The sequence below is a fragment of the Carassius auratus genome, chromosome 2 (genome assembly GCF_003368295.1).
Source record: "Carassius auratus strain Wakin chromosome 2, ASM336829v1, whole genome shotgun sequence".
NCBI lineage: Eukaryota > Metazoa > Chordata > Actinopteri > Cypriniformes > Cyprinidae > Carassius > Carassius auratus.
In genome coordinates, this window is record NC_039244.1 from 14,991,430 (window position 1) to 15,000,357 (window position 8,928).

The 8,928-nt window shown below is 33.5% G+C and overlaps 1 long non-coding RNA gene across 1 annotated transcript; it reads left to right on the forward strand.

Moving 5' to 3' along the window:
• The first annotated feature begins 5,425 nt into the window (after window positions 1-5,425).
• Window positions 5,426-6,445, forward strand: LOC113110771 (uncharacterized). The gene is made up of 3 exons (XR_003293198.1): window positions 5,426-5,535; window positions 5,622-5,660; window positions 5,805-6,445. It is a non-coding gene; the product is annotated as an uncharacterized LOC113110771 (long non-coding RNA).
• Window positions 6,446-8,928: the final 2,483 nt, after the last annotated feature.

The following is an 8,928-nucleotide window of genomic DNA, read 5'->3' on the forward strand; positions in this document are numbered from 1 at the left end:
CGTTTGAAAGACCCAATCAGAGTCTGAGTCACACACCGCACGAGCTGCCGGCACAGCAAACACATACACAGATCGCTGGGAGAGGCTGTTTATCATCTGATCGCGTAAATCCGTGGAAAATGAATAGAAATGACGATTCTGTCTGAAGAAATATGAAGTAAACATCAGTAAATATATCCATATATCTCCGCAGATATGCATCTTTGGTCTATAAATCCTTATTGACGCTGTTCAGTGAGTCTATGTGAACACAAATAAACCGCTCTTGACGTGACTGAATATGAGTGAGTTATGAATTTCTATTCAAAATGTGGCATAATACAGATTTATTATTTTGCACTCCTGACATAAATCACTAAATATCTGTCACTGCAACAATGTTTTATCAAAATATTGGTCAAATATCGAAGCTTGAGTCTTTAAACTTTCCATTGATGCACAGTTTGTCCAGATGAAGTAAGACAGTGATGTTTAATGTGCTGTGAAAGTGAAACAATAATAAACTGGGGCCGTCAGCGATGTTTGCACGCAAAGGGGTTAATTGGAGATACAATGACAGGATATGGTGAAAATGAAAACAGATAATTTATTAGTATGGATTGCAAAACCGCTTTTCTAAAATAGTTGATGCGCTGATAAGAGTTTTGTCCTGATGTTATTTCACAAACTAGATTAATATTTGGACGTGATCATCTGTCAGCTGGTCCAATACACTGTAAAAAAATATTACATGCTATCTGCTTAAAAAAATTATGGTAACAATATTACACATATTATATTTGAGTAGAGTTTAAGGGGGGTTTTTTTTGTGAAATTTACCCAAATAAATTAAGTAAAAATTCCTAAATTATTTAGTCTATGGCACAATAAATTTAATATAATTAGGGAAACGTGCTCATTTATTTTAAATTTATTCTCAAAAGTCTGTGATTTTAAATGAGATCTGTTTGTATTTTGTTATTTTATACATTTACAAGACTGTATACAGCCAATCAGCTCAAATAGGAAAATACTTGAGAAATACAGGAAAAAAAATTGCACTAGCACTAGCACTAGCAAGGCTACTGCTCATTAAACATGGTTAGAATACCTTGAGTAGTACTACAAGAGTAGTATCCATAGTACTACAAGCTCTACTCTTCTGCACTGTGGTAACGATTGCACTGTGCAATGGAAACTTCGATGTTACAGAAACTCTTACAAATGTCAAATGTAACTGAACATTAAACATTAATAGATGCCTCCCTTCACTCAAAAACATAAAGTAGCATTTAATTTCAAAATTTACTCTCCATATCCAGCCATATTCAAAGCATGCTGGGAACTAACAATCACCTCTAAAATAAAACTGCAAAATTGAGCTAATTCACTTAAATTAAATAGGCAGCCTTCTTTCCTTAATTATTTTAGTTTAATCCCCAATTCAAGCACCAAAACTGCTTAAGTCTCCTAAAACAAAATGAGGAAAATGCATCTCTTGGTTTTATTAGTAAAAAGTCCTCATTATTTTCTATACAACACTGAATCACAATTTCTTTAATGAAATCCACACATTATTTTTAATTATCACCTTAATTTTTTTGATGAAAATTACAAGACCCATGATTCATTTTTTATAGTGTAGAGCCTTTTCAGTAGTTTTCTTCATTATCTGAATGATCAGAAATGGGCAAGTACATGATCAAACTGAAACACTCTGTTGCTTAAAACTCTCATATCTGTCCATGGTGTCATATTCTGTCATGTGGTGAGTTATCTAAGCGGCAGATGTCAATGATTTAATCGTAGTATCTGTTAAAGTTAAGGTGATGACTGAAGTTGGGCTCAGGTGCTCATGTGGTTGTGCTGTGGGATGTGTTTCCCATACATTTATTTATTTGTGGAGACTCACCACGATTTTAAAACTGATCGATTTTCAAAAAGGTTTCGTTGAATAAACATGAGTAACGTTACGTCCTGCACATTTACTATAATAATTATTACTAGAATAACATAATAATAAATCTGAAGGAAGACTTGCATGTTATATCCCTGATAAAGCAGCTTTTGTGAGCGTAGCTCTGCTTTTGTTTAAAGCTGTTACTGGGGAAACCTCTATTTCTCGCGCTTTATGCATCTTCTGCTTGGAAATAATCAGTGGTGTCAAAAGTACTGGCATTCATTACTCAAGTAGAAGTATACATACTAGGGTTTAAAAAGACTTTTGTAGAAGTTGAAGTATCAACTCAAGATTTTTACTCAAGTAAAAGTGTAAAAGTACTGGTTTAAAAAACTACTTAAGTATAAAAGTAAAAGTAATGTAAGGGGAAAAAAATGCCATTAAGAACAAAAGCTTAGGCCGCACCACAGGGGCCTATTGTGCACTACCCCACCGCCTCAAAAAACATTTTTCTAAAGGCCATAGGCCATAATGACTATAATGTTATATTAAAATGTTCATGTTGAAAAATTTGGGATGCACTAGGCTTCCTGTTTCAGCCGCATATATGAAAATACAAAAATGGTGTGCACATCCCAAACATCCAATTAGGACGCAGGTGTGAGACAACTAAATGATATAGACAAATAAAGAAGTGAAGTCTGAACACTGAAAACTACTGCTCCAGAGGAATTTAATCAAGCAACGTTTCGACCTTCAGGTCTTCCTCAGCCGCATATATGCCCATTTAAAATGAACGCACTTTAGTACAATGCAAATACATTAAAGGACTAGAGATATGATGACTAGTTGCCAATAAGTATTGTTATGGTGCAAAAAGTCAAACTTCAGAGGCTTGTCATCAATAACTTTTAATGGAATGTACATCCAAGATTACCTGCAGGAATCTGCGAGGGCAATGGACAAGAACATTGGTGCAGGCTTAGTAACAATTACACTTGTATGGTTGTCTATTTACAGTAAACATTATAGTGCTGTCAAAATGAATGATTAATCCAAGTGATTAATCAAAAACTAAAACTGAAAAAGAAATCATAATCCTGATACTTTCTTGATTGATACCTTCTTGTATTTGGTACATACGTCTGCTATGTCCAGTGTTTGGGGGGTAACGAGTTACAAAGTTGGTATAGCCTACTTATCACAACATTGTCAATCGCATCGTCAATCGAAAACGCTAATTTATTAAAACGTCTCGCTACCGAACTACGTACAGTAGCTTAATTTGTGGAGGACGAAGAAAAAGCACTCATTTGGTAAATGAGCCAGTGAGAAATAATAACTTTTAAGTAGGGTCCAGTGCCTTTTCAATACTTTTAAAACGGTACCGGCTCCTAAACGGTGCCTGAACCGATACTTTAAAAAAAAGAACCACAAAAAAACTATGGATAACTTTAAAGAACATTACAAATATTTAAAATAAATCCATAGCTTGTTGTGCAAGTTGTGCTTCCCTTAATCTAAGGCTAATAAATGTATTTCACAATCTGGGTCATTATTTAATACAAAACCACACATAATGTTTCTACTGTATCTCTGTCACTCACTCTGATATTTAGTTAACAGCACTGTCTGTCACTGTCTTAAATCAGTTCTGTGAATTACTGTATGGTCATTAATGCATTCTTTATAAAGTAGCAACAATGTCGTTTTTAAAATACAGTACTGTGCAAAAGTCTTATGGAAAAAATAGTATTTTCTCCCCAAAAAGGGTTTTAAGCCAGTTATTTATATCTGTAGTGTGTCAGTAGGAAATATCAGTTTGCCATTAATTTTAATAATAATCTAGTGCGATTTTGAATGCACAAGCAGTTTGACAACATCAAAATGAATGTTTGGAAATGTAAACTGATATTTTATATTGACACACTACAGCAAAATATATAAATAACTGTCCGAACACCATTATTTTAAGTGAAAATACTAACGTGTCTAAGACTTTTGCACAGTAGTATATGTATAAATATGTATGATTAAATTAAGTATATTTAAATAAGTTTAATTAAAGTATGTGTTCGTTCATATGTGTTAAGAGCTAGATTTTCGCTGGAGGAAACCGGCTGTGGTGTGATAAGCGAAAACTTTACAGATTGGAAACCGACTGCTACCTCGTGACCTTTTGTAAACTGTATTTATGACAAAGAACTGCACAGATATGGATATTCTAACAATCTATCGATAAACACATACCTTGTGTCCTCTATTTGTTTAAGTGCGCATGCGCTGCTCCGTTCGCGCTCTGCGGATTGAAGAGCTGAAAGACGGGAGGAGACCGGTCTGACGCTGGTTTCATGTGAAATTTAAGGGGACTGACTCTGAGGCGATCGGATACCGGTTCCATACCCAACCCTACTTTTAAGATATATATTTTTTGATAAACGAACCCAAAACTGTCTATGTCCTGGCTGGACTGTGATGTGATTTGTGTCACGTGCAGGTGCGATGGATCGCGTACAGACCAATAGGGTGTCGGTATATGTTTATACTTATCATCCAACCACAATCAAATTCACTCCATCCGGATGGCGCGATTTATCTGGATAGGTTTTTTTTTTTTTTTTTTTTTTTTTTTTTTTGAATGATGACAAGCCGGAATGAAAACAAGCCGAAATGAAATATCAGTAACGAAGCTATTTTTAAAATGTAAGGAGTAGAAAGTACAGATACTTGCCTGAAAATGTAAGGAGTAGAAGTAAAAAGTCGGCTGAAAAATAATCACTCAAGTAAAGTATAGATACCCCAAATTTCTACTTAAGTACAGTAACGAAGTATTTGTACTTCGTTACTTGACACCTCTGGAAATAATTAATTAGCATTTTCATGAAGTCCACCTGATTTACGCAGCAAACATATTTTGTTTGTTATCACAAAAAAAAAAAAATCTACTGTAGAGGGACTTGGCTGTTGTTATCGATTCTATTTGGAAGTCTACCAGAAGTTAAGTTAGGGCCATAAAAGTGAGCGCTTGCGCAGTAACGTTTGTTTATGTTGTTGCCATTGAAACCGTCTATATTGAAGTCTCCTTCACAAGTTACAGCTTCTGCACGTGTGGTTACTTTCCAATAGTGACATTTTAGTCGCCTCATGTTTCTCTGTTGCAACAACCCGTTAACTGTTTTCTGCAGATGTTCAAGATGCCACTTCCAGCCCCATGTTCTTCTTTTTAGTGTGCGAGACAGAAATAGGTTTACTGTTAAATGATGTTAATTTACTGCAAGTGATTAATCTACAGACCATCAACTGTAAATGTACATTATTTAATTTTATTGAAATGGCAGTATTTTGATGGAGGAAATTGGCCGTATTTTCATAGCAATTGTTTTTGCAGTTTACCATGATTAATAGTGCAACACATACAGCTGACAATAATTCTCCTACTTATTTAAAACCGAGAATCTCCACAGGCAATAGATCTTATGTTCAGTTCCTAAAATAAATTACAGCTCAACATTTCAGCTTGATCATAGAGGAAGTCACTTTTAACACCATTTTTAGACTATACTTAGCAGCAATTAGTGTGAAACTAGACTTCATCATGAAGACTTCATTGTTGCTGCTAGATGATGCTGTTTAGAACTGAGTCTACTTAGGATAAGGTAACATTTAACATTTTTAATTTAACACATTATGTGGCTTTGCAAGAACATGTAATTTTACATGTAAATCCATTTTTATATTTCAGTTTTATTTTTAGAAGATATGACAGGAAAAGAGATCTGTGGTAAGAAATTCACATTCATTTACTGCTTTTTGTGCCTTGGTTAGTTGTTATCTGAAATCATGTTCAAATCAGATCAGTCAATACTTTACTAGATGTATTTTCATCCACCTTTGTCATGGCTTTTTGTTTGTTGTGATTTTCAAGATTATTTTGGCTACTGGCCTCGCTACTTCTTGTTCTGTGTCTGGGTCATCGACATCGCCATGATATTTTTGGTTTATCACTTGGAAACATGTTTGAAAGAAATAACTGAAAAATTCCAAAGGGACAAACATCAAGAAGAGGACTATGCCAACTACAGGACGAGTGGATTTATGTGAGAGCAAACCAGCTGAAGCAATAATTGAACAATGATGTAAAATTACTTGCATACAAATATGACAGTACAAAGAAAGAACTGAATTCTTGTAATGGAGTGTCTTAATATAGACCTATTTCATTCAAATGCATACTTTTTGTGTGGAAATCTGAGGAAATTTTAAATAAGTACAGCACGATGTGTTGCTCAGCCTTTCTGATAAAAATACTTTGCTATACACTTGTATAATATCCAAATACAAAGATCTTATATAACCTTATTTATCTGTCACAAAAAAAAGTATTATAAGGAGATTCAGGGAGCCTGGATATTATCCCTAAATAACCCCCTTAAAGGAACTGTTGTGAGAAGACTCAATAGGTTTATTTTTGTGTAAAAAATAATAATAAAAGTATTTTATTACTTCACTTCTTTTGTTTACACCTGTGAAGAAATATTTTAATTTATCATTACATTTATTTTTCTTGCAGTGTTAACATTTGTATGCTTTTTAGTACTAAATGTCCCCAACACTTGGAAATTTCATCAATATGTTGCAATAAATGATGCATATTGACCAGGGTCTCTGCTGGCTAAATGGGTGTCCTAAGCAGGATTGTATTGTTGTGACCCCTCCCACTCCTTATTACTTTTATTATCGAAGTAATAAAATAAATAACAAAAAAACTACTATGGGGTCAAAAATAAATAAATAAATAACAAATATTCTAAGTATATAAATATTAAAATATGAAAGTAAATAATATTGAAGTAAATAAATAAATTGTAATTAAACTGTATTATTTACAAATTACAATTGTAGTTCTAGACAGTTACCTATGGCTATTTTTTTATTAATACAATGATCTGATTTTATAGTCTCAAGCATTCAGAAAATTAAGCAGTTTTACTATGATAAAATCATGGTTTATGTTTGTAAGGGTTGTGATGTCCACATTTTTTTGTTGAATAATTTATAGAGGCTGTGTTATCTATAGCAATAAGGTGGCCAAAAATTCAAGATTAAGTGGATATTTGAATTCAATGCTTGGTAAAAAGCCTATGGATATTATCATCCTATAAGTGTCACAGTAGCAATTACCAGCCCTTTGGCTCCTTTCGCAGAGCATTTGTAATAACATGAATTTTTGAAAAAAAAAAAAAAAAAAACAATAGACTCTATCACAAAATATGTTATGGTTGTACTGGTTTATAATATGGATATAATAATAGACCTTGTTGGTTTCTGCTGGTAATTGGTCACCTTCTATTTATGGCTTGTTAAAACCAATAAATCCTAATGCAGTATGTCCCAAAAACACACTACAGGAAACCATTATTTAATGGTTTTAATGGTTAAAAGTTGATAGTGCGTAATGTTTTCAATGGTATTTGTGATTTATTTTCTGGGATGGTTCTTTTGTTTGTTTTTTTCAGCAGGGTTGGCTCATTGTTTTATATAATGCACTTTAAGTCATTTTAAAGGCTGTTGTTGGCTTAGGTTTGTTTTTATAACCACAAAAAAATATTATCTTAATACGTCTTTATAAATTATTATTTGAAGTAACAAAACCACTGTTAATTTGCAGATACCATGGCTACAAGACCCATGATTTTTTTTTTTTTTTTTTTTTTTTTTTTTTGTCCTGTTAAAACCATGGCTAATTTTCATAAAGCAACATGGAAACTTAGTGAGAATATTAGATGAGCTGGTGATAGTGAAATCATTCCCAACATTAAGGCCCTATCCCAATTCTATTTTATACACCTTCCCCTTCCCCTACCCCTCCGCCCAATAAAAGAAATATTCCCCTAAGGATTGGGACACCACTACTATGCCGTCACAAGTCATCATTCGTCGTCTATCTCTTACAATACACACATATACTGGTGTGCTGGTGTGTATTAGAGCCTTTAATTATCTATCTATTTCGACCTCAGTCAGACCATCACCACGGTCTTACCTTGAATGATGCCATTCCTCTGCCTATCCTCGAGACCTAATATCAACCTGACTGACCTTAGGCTATATAACATCCAGGTGAACCAACCACTTCCTCATGCCTTTCTCGCCTCATCTGAGACAGATGGGGTAGAGCACATCAATTTGATTACAGGAGAGATTAGTTTCAAGTCCCTGAGGATTGCAGTGGTTTTTCTCCTCATTTAAATATCTCAACGTGTGGTTGGAACGCATGTCAGTGAGTGTTTCTTTATTTTTCGCCATTTGTTTACAGGTATTTATTTATGATTCTCAGGTCAGCTGTTTGCAGCGTTTTCTTTTTTTTTATTTACTGTGTGTGCGCACGTAGAATGATGGATATATAATTTTCTAATAATATATATATATATATATATATTTTTTTTTTTTTTTTTTTGGGATCAATTTTTTATTTCTTTTTCAAAGAAAGGGTCATATACAATTGTATACAATTTCTTCTACAAAATATACCATACAAAAATGACCCTCTAAACCCCTCCAATCACCCACCCCACCCAGCCCCCCAGCGGTCCCCAAGTCCAGGCCACCTTAACAAAAAAAAAAAAAAAAATATATGCAATCAAAAACAATTTGCCTGCAAAATTTAAAGAAGAGAAAATAAATAAAATAAATAAATAAAATAAAATGCAATATAAATAATAGATACTCCAAAATTAAAAACTTTTTTACAAATAAAATATGAAATAAATAAATAAATACATACAAAAATAGAGGCAATCTACAATATGATAACCTTAGGCTAAACAAAGTACCACATAAATCATGTTAAACATTCAAAATATACCCCACGTTCATTTCTACTAAACTTGAAGTTTTTCTGTTAAATCCTTTGCAACTACTTTCCATGCCTCAATGGTTGAGGCTCTAGCCTTATTTATTCTGGCTGTTGAGAGTTCTAACATTACTATTTCATGAAACTGAAGTAGCCAGTGTCGCACAGATAAAGTATGAGGAGGGAGCCATCTTTG